Genomic DNA, 13299 nt, shown 5'->3' with positions numbered 1-13299 from the left:
ACACACAAGCAGATCATGTGACTCACCTTCTTAAAACAGTGACTTCCTATTGCCCCAGGATAACACTGAAAACTATGAATGGGCCTCCTCCACTTTCCCTTCTTTCCCTCTGCCCCTCACAACTCAACTCCTCTACCAGTTCATTAAATGTGCCAAACTCACTCAAACTCAGGGCAACCACATGTGCTACTTCTATCTGCCAGAATGCCCACCCTCCCGTCCCTGACATCCCTATCCTCAGTTGAAATATCTGGCTTTCTAGAAGACTTTTGTCAACACCCCTTCCTCCCCCTCGCCCCAGTTTCAAGCTAGATTAGGTCCATGTGTCTTATGTTGTTTAGCTTCCTGTACTTCTTTGTAATACTTGTTACAACTAAGTTAATCATTGGGGGAAGTATCTGCTTAATACATATACCCTATATCTGGCTTGTCAACCACTAATCCCTAAAGATTAACACAGTATTTTGCAAGCTTTTCAAATTGTGTTCCCTGCCTGGCCAGTGTGGCTCACTGATTGAGCATCGACCTATGAAACAGGTAAGGGTACTATGCCAGGTCAGGGCACATGCCCGGATTGCAGGCTCAACCCCTAGTGGAGGGCATGCAGGAGATGGAGGATCAATGATTCTTTGTCGTCACTGATGTTTCTATCTCTTCTTCTCTTAGATATTTTAAAGAATAAGTAAGTAAATAAATAAATAAAATTATGCTCCCCAATCAATAAAATAAAATTTACAACCAGTACACACATACAGGTAGCTAAAATAGAGGTTTCATGAACACTGCATACACTTTCTAGATGCCGTTCACTTGACATGTTCTATTCTGTTCTGGTTTTAATATGTTGTACACCAGAGCTCTTCCCAGCGAATTTAGAATGTAGACTTTATATCTTTAAAAGTAACATATCTCTGTTCTTTAGGAAACAGTTACTACTTGGATTCAAGCTACCAACAATGGCCTTGGCTCTTGTATAATCCAGTACATAACTGATTATTATGCTTTCACAGTTGCTCATTCTCTTAAAATCTGAATGAGCAACGTGTATAAAAAGCAGGCTTGTTCAACCTGATCGGACCCTATTTGCTTGGTTATGTAAATGCTTTTGTGTATTTTAGTTTTGTAAGCTACCATCTAGCTACATACTTGACCTAAAAATCCACACTTTACTCCATGTAGTACAGTGATATAAAAAGTGTGAAAAATAACATTCTCCTAAATTCCCTTAGCCTTAATATCATTTTGGCATAAGCAGAAAACTGGGAACTAACACAAGAAAAAAAGCTTAGGTAGCCAAATTGCCATGAGTTCTACTTTGTAAATAGATGTCACTGAGATGGCTTCGAAATATTATTCATATCAATGTGTTTAATGCAAAATTCATTTTCATTTTGTACACAAACGGCAGCAGTAGTTTTGTAGATTCTGTTTGAGCTGTAGCGACCCAGTTATCTGGTCAAAGGGCTGCATGGATGCAAGAGACAGGGTGAGTTAAAGTTTAACTCCCAAGAATTGTAAACCAAACCCAAAGTCACTGAACCTTTGGAGTTTGATATGATGATTAGAGCATAACAGAGTGACACGTTGAATTCGCCATAATCAAGGAAACCTTTCCCGGGCGGGGATCTCTGAAATCACTCAGGTATGGTCCATGTGTTTCGCTTTTTCTATTTCAAATCTGTCAAACTGTACAGTGTGGGTCAGTGGCAATGCAGTGAAAACAGCTTTCACCCTCTTCTACTATAGAGCCTAATTCAGGGATTTCTCCAGTTTGTTTTTATACTATGAAGCAACCTGAAAACAAAAGAAAGTATTGGGATGATCATATCATCTCAGAATGAGATGGCGGCCATCTTTTGCGCCTTAATTTAATCTTTGTCTGAGGCTAAAAAATGTAGATTTACCACTCGGAGTTCAAGAGTGGGGCTAATGCTTCCGAAATGTTTATTTAGCAATAGCCAGACAGCAGAGAGTTGTGGCTGATTATCTCTCCTGGTCCCAGGATCCTGGAAACAAAAATGTACTAAAGAGAAATAGTATTAATGTCACTGGCCGATTCTGAGTTCTCTGTACGGGTCACAATTCCTATCATACTTAAAGTCCATATATTCAGTTATCTTTTTTCTCCTTTTTCTTGTACCACCACCACAAAAAACAAACACCTTGATGAATTCTTGCTGTTTCCTCTGCCATTATTGGTTACAAAGGAATGCCTTAAGCTTTCACTTTTCATTTTAGCAAAAAAAAACCAAAACAAACAAACAAAAAAAAACAGTCATAGAAAATGGCTGGGATTATTTTTTATGTGTGTGTGTTTTAAGTATATTTTTATTGATTTTAGAGAGGAAGGGAGAGAGAGATAGAAACATCAATGATGAGAGAGAATCATTGAACGGCTGCCTCTTGCACACCCCCTACTGGGGATCAAGCCCACAACCCAGGCATGTGCCCTTGACTGGATTGGAACCCGGACCCTTCAGTCCACAGGCCAAAGCTCTATCCACTGAGCCAAACTGGCCAGGGCAAAAATGTTCGGCTTTGAGAGTGTTAAATCTCAGCCCTGTGATGGCTAATTATTAGATTCTTTCCTCTCAGGGTGGTTGGGGTACTTGTGCTGCAGTGGATATATTTTCCCATGATTTTTTTGTTCACTCCAAAGAAAAGATGATTCATAACCAGAATAAGCTGGTATTTTATCTAAAAAATAAATCTACCAGGGCCCTTATCAGTATTATCCCATTCCTACCAGAAATCTCTAAAAAAAAAAACCAAAAAAACCTCTGATTGAAATACTTTTGTTGCATGATTACCAAAGGAAGTTCCAAGGAGAATGGGTTTCAAGTTAAACAAGTTTATCTACTACAGAGCTTTTCTGTTGTGTGCTGTGTATCTCCTAGAAGATGAAGAATATGTTATCTGTGCAGGATTAGTGTTTTGCCAAATATACACTGGCAAATGCAACTCTAGTTATAATTTAGGGGCAATGCTGTATTGGTCTGGTCTGAAACATGCTTTATCGTATGTACTGAGATGCATACCATAGGCCTGAAAATGAAAGTGATCTCACCTATTTGTCAAACCACGGAGGTGCCCCCTGCCAAATGCAGAGTAAGAGATAAATAACTTACAGGTTCATTGGAAAGAGCCATGTTTTCTGGGATCATGTTGATACTGCCCATCTGAGACAATTCTCACATTTTGCTGTTCCAATTTGTTCTTCATCAAGTGTAAGGGCAGGGGAAATAGTCGGCAAGAAAAATAATTAGTTGTTAAAGGCAAATATAAAATGACATGATGGATAGAAAACCACTGAATATTCTGTTACTATTTCCAACCAATACCACATTGGTTTGATGTCATTTCAAATACATTTCTTATACTATATTCAGTGGACCCTAATAAATGTGGCTCAAGAAAAAGTGACTCTCTTGTCAACTAAGTTGAGGAAACGGTGGCTACACAGGTCTTGTTCCTACATGAGAGTTTTGAGTAGGAATAATAATGACAGGCATGTATTAAGCACTATATTGCCAAGTGCACATCTTAGCACTTTCCATGCATGTCTTTCGTGTTATTCTTAGAAAAGCTATGTAAAATGGATACTATTTTAACATTTTACAAGTGAGAACATTGAGGCTGTAACAGGCTGGACATCATCCGGTTTGGGAGTGGCAGAGCCAGGCTCCCCAGCCAGGTGCCTGACTCCTGAGCCCTAAGCAAGTAACCACTGTACTGTATTCATAATGACTGGGCATTTACACTTGTGTAAATATGTTCATTCATTGTACATATCTAGGAGAGTAGGCAGTGTTTGGTTTCCCAAGCTTAATTTACAACAGAACATCTTCCAGGAGCACCTATAAATGTCTCTCAGAAATAATATTCCTCAGAACACAGATTAAGAAAGAACAAATCATTTTTATAGCCCATATCCAACATTCACAACAACAATTGATTAAATCATCACTGTTGAAATCATCACAATTAAAAAGGGACCCGACAGTCTAGCCATCTCCCATCACTCGGGACCAAGCCTATCTTCAAGACGTTCAAAATTAACTGTGGCATAAATGCTGGACTGTTTTCCTGGCAGAGCTGAGTTGGGATACCTGTACCCAAACTCCCTAGTTTTACAGCCTTGGCCATAAATATTAAACTTCTCTGGATCTCAGATTCCTTACCTATAAAACAGAGGTAAAATCCACCCCAGGGGATGTAGTGAAGATTAAATGAGATGATATAGCAAAGCAGCAGATGGCACAGTTCCTAGCACACAAGGACTTCAGCAAACTCTCTTCCCTTTCCATCCCTCTATTTGTAACAACCTCCAGAAAAAATGTCCTAAAATTTTCTGAACCTACCCATTAGTTCCTCTTTGTCAAAACATTGCTAATAAAAATTTAAAAGTTGATCTTTATGATAAATAATGAAGCTTTGATTAACCACAAGTAGTAACTCTATTCCATTTATTAGGAGAAAGAGACAACCTATACTTTTTTTATTCTAAACAAAACAAGAGAACAATATACTTTATAGAATGTTGCTTAAGAAAAGTCTTAGTTAAAATCCCAATTCCCTGTACACTGAAGTCCATGAGTCACCCTGTCACAGTGTGTGTTCATTTCATCACATAGTCAGTTGGTGTTAAAAATCTGTTTCAATAACTCATTTAAAATATTGCCATCTCTCTCAAAAAGCTGGGTAGTGCACTGGGTACTATTGCACAATGGTTTTCATTACCTATGCGCCTCTAAATGACTCAATAAGTTCAAACAAGACAATATTGATTGACAGAGGATAAACACCATTTTATCTCACTCATGGAAACAGTAACCAGGCTCCTCTCAAGTGCAGTTCTATCCATCTGAACTCCCCCCCGCGCCCCGCCCCCCCCCCCCCCCCCCCGGGAAAGCATCTGGGAAAGGAGTTCACAGCCTCAGTGACGCTCTGCATTCGCAGTCTCAGGCCCATCTGCTCCTGGCCCAGTGCCGTCCAATCCAGGCCGCTATTAACAAATGTTTTCTGCTCATTGGATCAGGAAAGCTCCCTTATCGTTTTATTCCATCAAACCCAATCCAACTAGGTTATCAGCATTTAACAAGTAGATAGAATTTTTTAATACAAAATTTTGTGTTGGGTATTTTTGATTGACCCAAAGCAAAAATCAAAATATTTTCATAAAAATGCTTGCCTTGACTAAAATGTTCTGGCATCTTGAGCTCTCTAATCTGACTTTTTTAAAGGTACATAAACTAAGGGTTTTTTTCCCTCATACAAATATGTTTGTGTAAGTTTATATATGTAGGTATTAAAGATCAGATGGAAAACATTTTTCAGTTTCTGCTTATTTCAATAGGGTTTGGTCCCTGATCATATTTAGAGGGAAGTAATGATAAGGATTAGGATAACTCCCTCTAGTTTGCAAGGTTATGTACAATGTTCTGCCCAGTTAATAACATAGCTAAAGAGAATTAGTACATTATGATTTGGCCAGAGGAAATGAGTAAGTGAACAATTCCATAAAATACCACTTTCAGTGACGTGGTAATGTCTTCTCTTCCCCCAGCAGTTAAAAAATGATCACTGTTTTGGGATGCCCAATTGGCTTACAGAACATCAGATTTGCACAGCAGAATTCACTACAATAGTACCTTGTTTCCATAGAATATTCTAGTTTGCAAAGTATTTTACACAGAAGAATTTGTTTAGATTTTTTTAATGACAACGTTTTCCATAGTCAATTTAGTGCCTAATTTCTTCAAGGGAATTGGCTCCTTATTCACCACCCCACTGCACAAAGTTAGTTAACTGGAAGATGCTCTCACCTGGAGTACACCAGCCGAGCTCCGTTTATGTAGCAAAGCGCTCATTATCTAGGGAACCTTCAACTACTGTTCTAGACATGAACCGAGTTGTTGATAAATTAAGAGATTAGATGAAACTCCGAAGAGAGATCTTAAGGGTCCCCATGGAAGGTGAGCAGAAAACCAGTCCCATGCAGGTCTCAGAAGAAAACAACCCTAAGAAGTTTTAAGCCAGTACAGATGCTGTATCTAACATAGGGAAAGAAGTGAAGGAAACGAGGATTCTACAGTATCTCCTAAGAGACCGGCAAAGTATTGTGTATAAAGGCAATTGATGCTCACTCCTGTTAACTCACCTTTAGTATTCTATCCACCTCTTCTATTAGGATTGTGTTTAGTACTTATCTTTTCAGCTGGGGCCTTCTGCATGAAGCAAATTGGCTTATTAGATGTGCTTAATGTCTCCAATTACTTGCAGTGGAAGTCAGAAATCAGAACCTGAGACCATGGAGGGGGAACTGTTGGCACATATAAATGCTTATCTCAGCAATCCCCTTTCTTGAAGATCTGTAACAGTGACTCACAACTCAGGCATCTACTTTGAACCAATTAGAATGGGCACCTACGATGATGATAACAATGGTGTTAATAATAGCTCTTCATCCTTGAGTAGCTCCTGCCATGTGCCAGGCACAGAGATCAACTTGTTTAATCCTGTGGAAACCGAGGGAATAGGACCCTTGCTATGCCAATTTTCCAATAAAGAGGTTAAGACTTAGGGACCTGTAGAAGCTTTCCAAAGTGACAGTTAATAAGTGGGAGAAATAGGGGTGAACTCCAGCAGCCTGGCACATACCACCCTGGAAACAGAGTATAAATGGACCACTGAGCAGCACCGAGTCTTAGAATGAGAAAGAAACTTTCAGGTCCTTTATTTTAACAGAGAAAAGCTAAATGCCTCCCCCAAGGATGAAAGAGTTTTTGTTAGGGTGGGAGCTCTAGTGCAGGACTCCAACCCTCAGGCAGGCCCTTCCCATGATACCGCCTCCCACTGACCCGCATTTCTAACTCAAGCTGAATGGCACAGTTCCAGGGGACACAGTCAGGGCCTCCATGGTTAAGAGGAATAGTCCCTTCACTCTGCCAGGTCCAGATCACAGAGGAAACATGTATAGGCACAGACCCCGTGAACATAGCAAAGGCATCTCTGAAAATACACAGCAATTGCCATGAATGACTTGGCAGCCCGACACCAAAATCCTGCTGGTGTCTGAAGAGGACACAGCACCTCCCACTTGGAGGACGGACACACCCTACTCCCCCGGGAAAGAATAATTGGGCTGCTAGGTCTCTGAATGCTGAGGGAGTCCCATATTTAAACTGACCTAATTTGGAGTTTTAAATTTAGACCCAAAGGCTCCGAAATAGGAGCTCTGCCAGCCTCAGTACAGCTATTCACTTAGGGTAGTAAGAGTATGTTTTCAGAAGTTCCTTGTTACAATACAAAGATTGGTTGGGATGCGGAGTGTGAGTGATAGGGGCGCTCAGGAACACTTTAGCCTGAAGTCACTTAGCAGGTTAGCCTGGGAAAGCCTTGTGGCAATGGTACACAGGGCAAGTAGAGTTTTGATGGTGGCAAAGAGCAGAGGTTGCCCAGGGTGGACGTGTCATCAGTAACCCGAGAATATGAGGTATCTGAGTAGTAGATATTTGTCTGATCTTGGAGGAAGGATTTATTTAACTTATTAAATAATTGTGATTTATTACTAATGTCATTTGAGCTCCACACTTACCAGATATTAATTCTCCCATGTCTCTGACACATTATGTAAATTACTTAAGACAGGTGCATTGACAAATTGGAATCATCCAGGGAATGCCACTGTTTGGCTCCTTAGGATATTTAAAGATTCGAGGAAAATCCTATAATGTCTAGAAACTCTTATTACTTGCCTTTCAAATAAGCCATAAAGCCAAATGTTTCCCATAATGCTTATTCCATATCTTAAGATTTCAAAGGATTTCCTAAAGCCCAATGAACCAGAGCTCTGATTCATAGTGTTAGTAGGGCAAAGAGGGAGATCATTATAATGTTAAATCAGGAAGCTCTGGCCCAGAATGGCTGGGCTGAAACTCTGGCTCCACTACTTACTAGCTATGTGACCGTCACCAAAATAATTTTCCTGTTTTCTCTTCTGTCAAATCAAAGTAGTGAGAATCAGATCACAGGTTACACAAGAAGTGCTTACAACAACACCAAGTAAGTGTACATAAACCTTAGCGATTGCAGCTATAATCTTCATCTTATTTCTGTAATGATTACATGATGCTTTACCAGAAGAAAGAGAGGCTCTGAGGTCAACCTGGAGAAAGTGTTTTTTAGACTGGAAGTCAGGTAGCTAAGAAATTCACTATCTCCACCACTGCTTGTGGTGAAAATTTGAAACAATTTCTCCTTGACTGTGTTGCTGTCTTTCCAAGGCAGAGATGTTCTCTATCACAGAGCCTCCTAATGAAGTTGGTCTAGAACAGTGGTCGGCAAACTGCGGCTCGCAAGCCACATGCGGCTCTTTGGCCCCTTGAGTGTGGCTCTTCCACAAAATACCACGTGCGGGTGCGCATGTACAGTGCAATTGAAACTTCGTGGCCCATGCACAGAAGTCAGTATTTTGTGGAAGAGCCACACTCAAGGGGCCAAAGAGCCGCATGTGGCTCACGAGCCACAGTTAGCCGATCACTGGAATGATTTAAAGGAACCTGGGTAATTTGTAAGGGAAGCAGAATAGAAATCAGAATCCTTACATCAGGATGCAAATCTCTACAGCTCTGCTAGTTTCCTAGTTACAGCAAAAACCATCCAGGTACTCAAAGCCACTTATAAAGATGCAGACGGTTGAAGAATAGCATGAACTCATATCGCCTGTCCCCAAGTCAGTCCCCTGCACAGGCATGGCATCAGACCTCTGAGGAGAGACTCATGTGGAGAGAAGCTAAAAGGGGCATCAGAAGGGGCTGGTGTCAGTGTCCATTTCAAGGGAAGTGATTAGAGGAAAGGGCACCAAGAAGATCCCTTGGAATTATCATGTTAACTTACCCATTAAAATTTGACTATTGCCTCCTGGCTTAAGTTCAACATTGTCCTAGCTGCTGTGCTGGATATGAAGATATGTTGTACATTTTCCCCTAAAATCAAGAAACTCTCAAAGGGTTCCCCAGAGCTGCCATAGGAGTCCCAGAATAACTGGCCACTCCCTTCTCCAAGGACTCCTACTTTGCTAGAAAACGAGTCTTATTTCCAATACTAAATTGGGAGTTCCTGAAGGACAAGAAAGTGATCCTATTTATTTTTCAACTCTCAGACCAAACAGTGTTATGCAAATAACCGGTGACAATACTGCTTGTTAAATGAATTAACCACCTACTTGGAGAACAAAGGGAGAGGTAGGAGATAAAGAAAAACCTGGTTGAGTGCCATGTTCCAGACTCTAAGCTGTGCACTGATTCGATCTTTTTGAATAACTGTAACCACTCTATTATCCCCAATTTCAAAATGAAAAAAAAAGCTGGGATATGATTATATAACTTGACCCAAGTTTGCAAAGTTCTTATGGGTTGGAACCCCGACATTTGAGCCTTTGTCAGTTTGAATCCATGATCTCATGGTTTTCCTATGGATATCCTCCTACTTGTGAATCAATAATCAACAACACAGAGCAAAACATTGTGTATTTTAATATTATTCAGTGAAACTAGAAAATTGGGACCAAAACTGTCTATAGTAGTCAGGGAGGCTGTATGAAATTTCCGTTCTGTTCAGAAAATACAAACAAAGTGTCTACTAAGCACCAGGCTCAGTAATAAAAGCTGGTGCTAAAAAGATGAGTATATGTCCTTGGGGAGGCTATGGCCCTGCCTCTCTTCATCTTCATCATTACAATCATAGTTCTGCCCTTCTTTTCCTCCCAACTATCATTAAACTAGGATTTTTGCCTCTAAACTATTCTCAACAGAAGTCATGGAGTCATCTTTTTAAAGTACTCCAGGTCCTATTAGCATTTTTCCATGCGGATTCAGTGACTTCATGATAAAATAAGAATATTCTATCATGCCAATACTAATTTAATTCTTGCCTACCTAACAAGCCTTATCTGTTGTCACTCCCTCCTTATCCCCCCTCCCAACTTTCATTCAACATTCTAAATATACTCAACTTGTCAACCATCCATGCTCTTTTCACTTCCCCCTCTGTCTCCTAGAGTCCCTTCCTTCTCCCTTCTTTTCTTAACTCCTCACCATCTTTCAAACTGCCTGTAGAGATAAGGTATACACTGAAAATTAAAATGGAGTACAAAATTGGGTAATTTTGGTAGGGGATGAAATAGAAAGTTGACATTTGATAGTTATGAAATATGGAGTCACTGAAATTCTCTTAATAGAAAAGTAATATCAAATAAATATTTTTAAAATTAGCCAGTGTTATATACTATATATGGTCTTAGAATTAGAAAAGATTAGAGGTTGAATAAAGATAACAATCTAGGTATTAAATGGTAGTTGCATAGACTACAATTAACGGCAGTGGGAATTCGAAGAAGGGCAAAGTATCAGGATTTAATGGCTGACTGGAAATAAGGAGCAAGAATTTAGTAAGGCAATATATTGCAAATTAGCATAAGATCAGTATGCATATAATCTGGCATTTTTAAAGGAAACATAATAAGCCTGCCTGCCTTTCATTACAAGTCTCAGATTGCTTCGGGGTCACTGCAATACAGAGCTTTAGATAGTTGAATTTAGAAAACTTCATTCAATGATTAAATATGTTTATTAATTAGTGATTGGCAGTCTTGGTGAGAATGGAGTTTTCAATTTAATTTTTTGAAATGGGTCAGTGTAAACCAGATACAAGGACAATCTCAATGAGGAAAATAAGTTCCAAAGGACAATCTCAATGAGGAAAAAAAAAAAAGATAGAAATAATAACATGAGACCAAGAATTACTGAAATACAAGACATCAGGTTTCTATAATCTGTCACAGAAATGATTGGTCTCAGGATTATTGCATAAACACCTGCATTGGAGCTGAAGGATATCTAAATTGCATGCTGTGATTACCACTTTCAAATCTGTACATCAATTTAGAAATTAAATATATATACAAAGATGCCCTGGCTGGGTAGCTCAGTTGGTTAGAGTGTCATCTCTATAAGCCAAGGTTGTGGGTTCAATCCCCGGTTAGGGTACATACAAGAATCAACCCTGCATAAGTAAGTAAACATGTATGCAAAGAAATTTTCTTCTCATGAGGCTATGCCATTCGAGAATTTCTAAACTCTGACAGTTCTCTTTCCCAGGTATCTTTAAGAAAGGCAGGCATAAGGGGAAGAGTTGGGTATCATAACTGAGTGAAGATAACACAACAGCCATCTGTAGCCTGGTCAGTGCAAACCAGATCCAGCAACTATCTATCTATCTATCTATCTATCTATCTATCTATCTATCTATCATCTATCTATCATCTATCATCTATCAATCATCTATCTATCAAAAGAGATTAATTATAAGAAGTTGGGCCCTATCTGGTTTGGTTCAGTGGATAGAGCATCGGCCTATGGACTGAAGGGTCCCAGGTTCAATTCCAGTCAAGGGCACATGCCTGGATTGCAGGCTCAATCCCCAGTAGGGGGCATGCAGGAGGCAGTCGATCAATGATTCTGTCTCATCATTGATGTTTCTATCTCTCTCTCCCTTCTCCCTTCCTCTCTGAAATCAATAAAAATTTATTTTTTTAAAAAAGAAGAAGAAGTTGGCTTATTTGATTATAGAGGCTGAGAAATACCAAAGTCTTCAGTCAGCAAGCTGGAGACTCAGGGAAGCCAATGGGTAGTTCCTATCTGAAAGGCAGCAGGCCCAAAACCCAAGAAGAGCCCGTATTTCAGTGAAGTCTGAAGGCCAGAAAAGAGTGATGTCCCAGGGCAGGTAGAGCTCCCTCTTATTCAACATGTTTGTTCTAATCGGGTCTTCAACTGATTGGATGAGGCCCACCCACATTGGGAAGGGCAATCTGCTTTACTCCGTCTATCAATTCAAATGTTAATCTCATCCTGAACTCCCTCACAGACACAGTCACAATAATGTTTGGCCAAATGTCTGGGCACCCTGTGGCCCCAGTCAAGTTGACACATAAAATGAACCATTACAGCATAACCCTAAGGGAGCAGAAAACTCCTCATGTTTTCTAATTTTAAGGCTTTCCATTTCCCCCCATCACACACTTCCTCTCTAACACATGCACCGTTTCCATCTGCTACTAAAATTTTCCAAAATCCCTTTTTGGATTAAAAAACTGTCAGTGTTCATCTCCCAATCTTCAAAGTCACCAAGAACGGTCATTTATGAGAGTTTGTTTCAGAGTTTCTGATATTCTTATACAAGTTGAGGGCTGAGGCCGGAGGATTTGTAGAGGAGTGGTGGTGTCAGAGAGGGTTCCAGAAAGAAAGGGGTGCATAGGGAGGTCTTGTGTGATGTGCTGCCAACACTGACCGCCAGGAGTTTATTCACCCTGTGTGTATGTACACATTCATGTCCACTCACGTATGCCTGAGCATCCATGCATACACATCCACATAACCACACACACCCTGATGGAGCATGCGTGAATTTTTCTCAGCCAGAGAGATTGTAGAAAGAAGGATGGAACTCTAGTTACAGGACAAATGGGAAACAAGAACAAGGGGACCTAAGAAGTAACATGTCTGTCTGGGAGACCACCTGGGCTCAGGCATAGAACAGCTCTAGCCTTGAGCAGAGTTAGGGCCAGATCATGGCAGGCACTGAATGTCAGACTAAGGGAATGGACTGTTTCTTTATGGTTATTGATGAGCTCAATGAAGGTTTCTGAGCAGAAGAATATTGGAAGGGACATTTTAGGGAGATTGAACAGCAATGGTATGCAAAACAGAGAGGCAGTGCCCCCGGGTAGTAAGCAGTGAGGTTTCATTGGCACCTCGGCTGAGCTCAGATTAAGTCCAGTCATGGAAGAGGGGGTGGGGGATGGAGGTAGGGCTGTGAGAGGAGCAATAAGCAAGAATACCTATTCCTAGAGGAAGCAGGAAGAGGTCAAGACGCAGACTTCAGGAGGAGCCTACATTGGAGTTTGTTTTGGATAAAGAGGCAGCGAGGACTTCAGCAGGAGGGATATAGATTTGCTCAGGCACTTCTCTGTTAACTTGACCCGAGTATCAGTTCCTCCCTCTTCTAAAAGCTATCCTTACTTTTTAATCTCAATACTTTCTCTACCTCACAGCTTCTGCTTCCTCTTCATACACAAAACCACGGCAAGTCACAGTTTTGTGCCCACAGTAGGAATATGAGTATCTTATTGGTTGGTCCTCATGGACACTGAGTTGAAAACACATCACTTCAGCCAGAATCTAGGAAAGATGGATAATTTCTTATTGTTGTTATATCAAGGTTAGTATTCCTAAATACTAG

General features: G+C 40.4%; 1 protein-coding gene across 3 annotated transcripts in view; it reads left to right on the top strand.

Moving 5' to 3' along the window:
• Window positions 1–1547: 1547 nt before the first annotated feature.
• A1CF (APOBEC1 complementation factor) overlaps window positions 1548–13299 on the top strand; it is an 81233-nt gene continuing 69481 nt past the window's right edge. For 2 of the 3 annotated variants that reach the window (XM_036336756.1, XM_036336755.1), the window contains exon 1: window positions 1548–1642. The gene's annotated coding sequence lies outside the window, so the exon portion shown is untranslated. The remainder of the gene's footprint in view (window positions 1643–13299) is intronic. The other variant, XM_036336757.1, reaches the window with a different exon arrangement.

This window comes from Myotis myotis, unplaced genomic scaffold (assembly GCF_014108235.1).
Source record: "Myotis myotis isolate mMyoMyo1 unplaced genomic scaffold, mMyoMyo1.p scaffold_m19_p_15, whole genome shotgun sequence".
NCBI classification, from domain to species: Eukaryota; Metazoa; Chordata; class Mammalia; order Chiroptera; family Vespertilionidae; genus Myotis; species Myotis myotis.
This window is presented reverse-complemented; position numbering and strand designations above follow the sequence as displayed.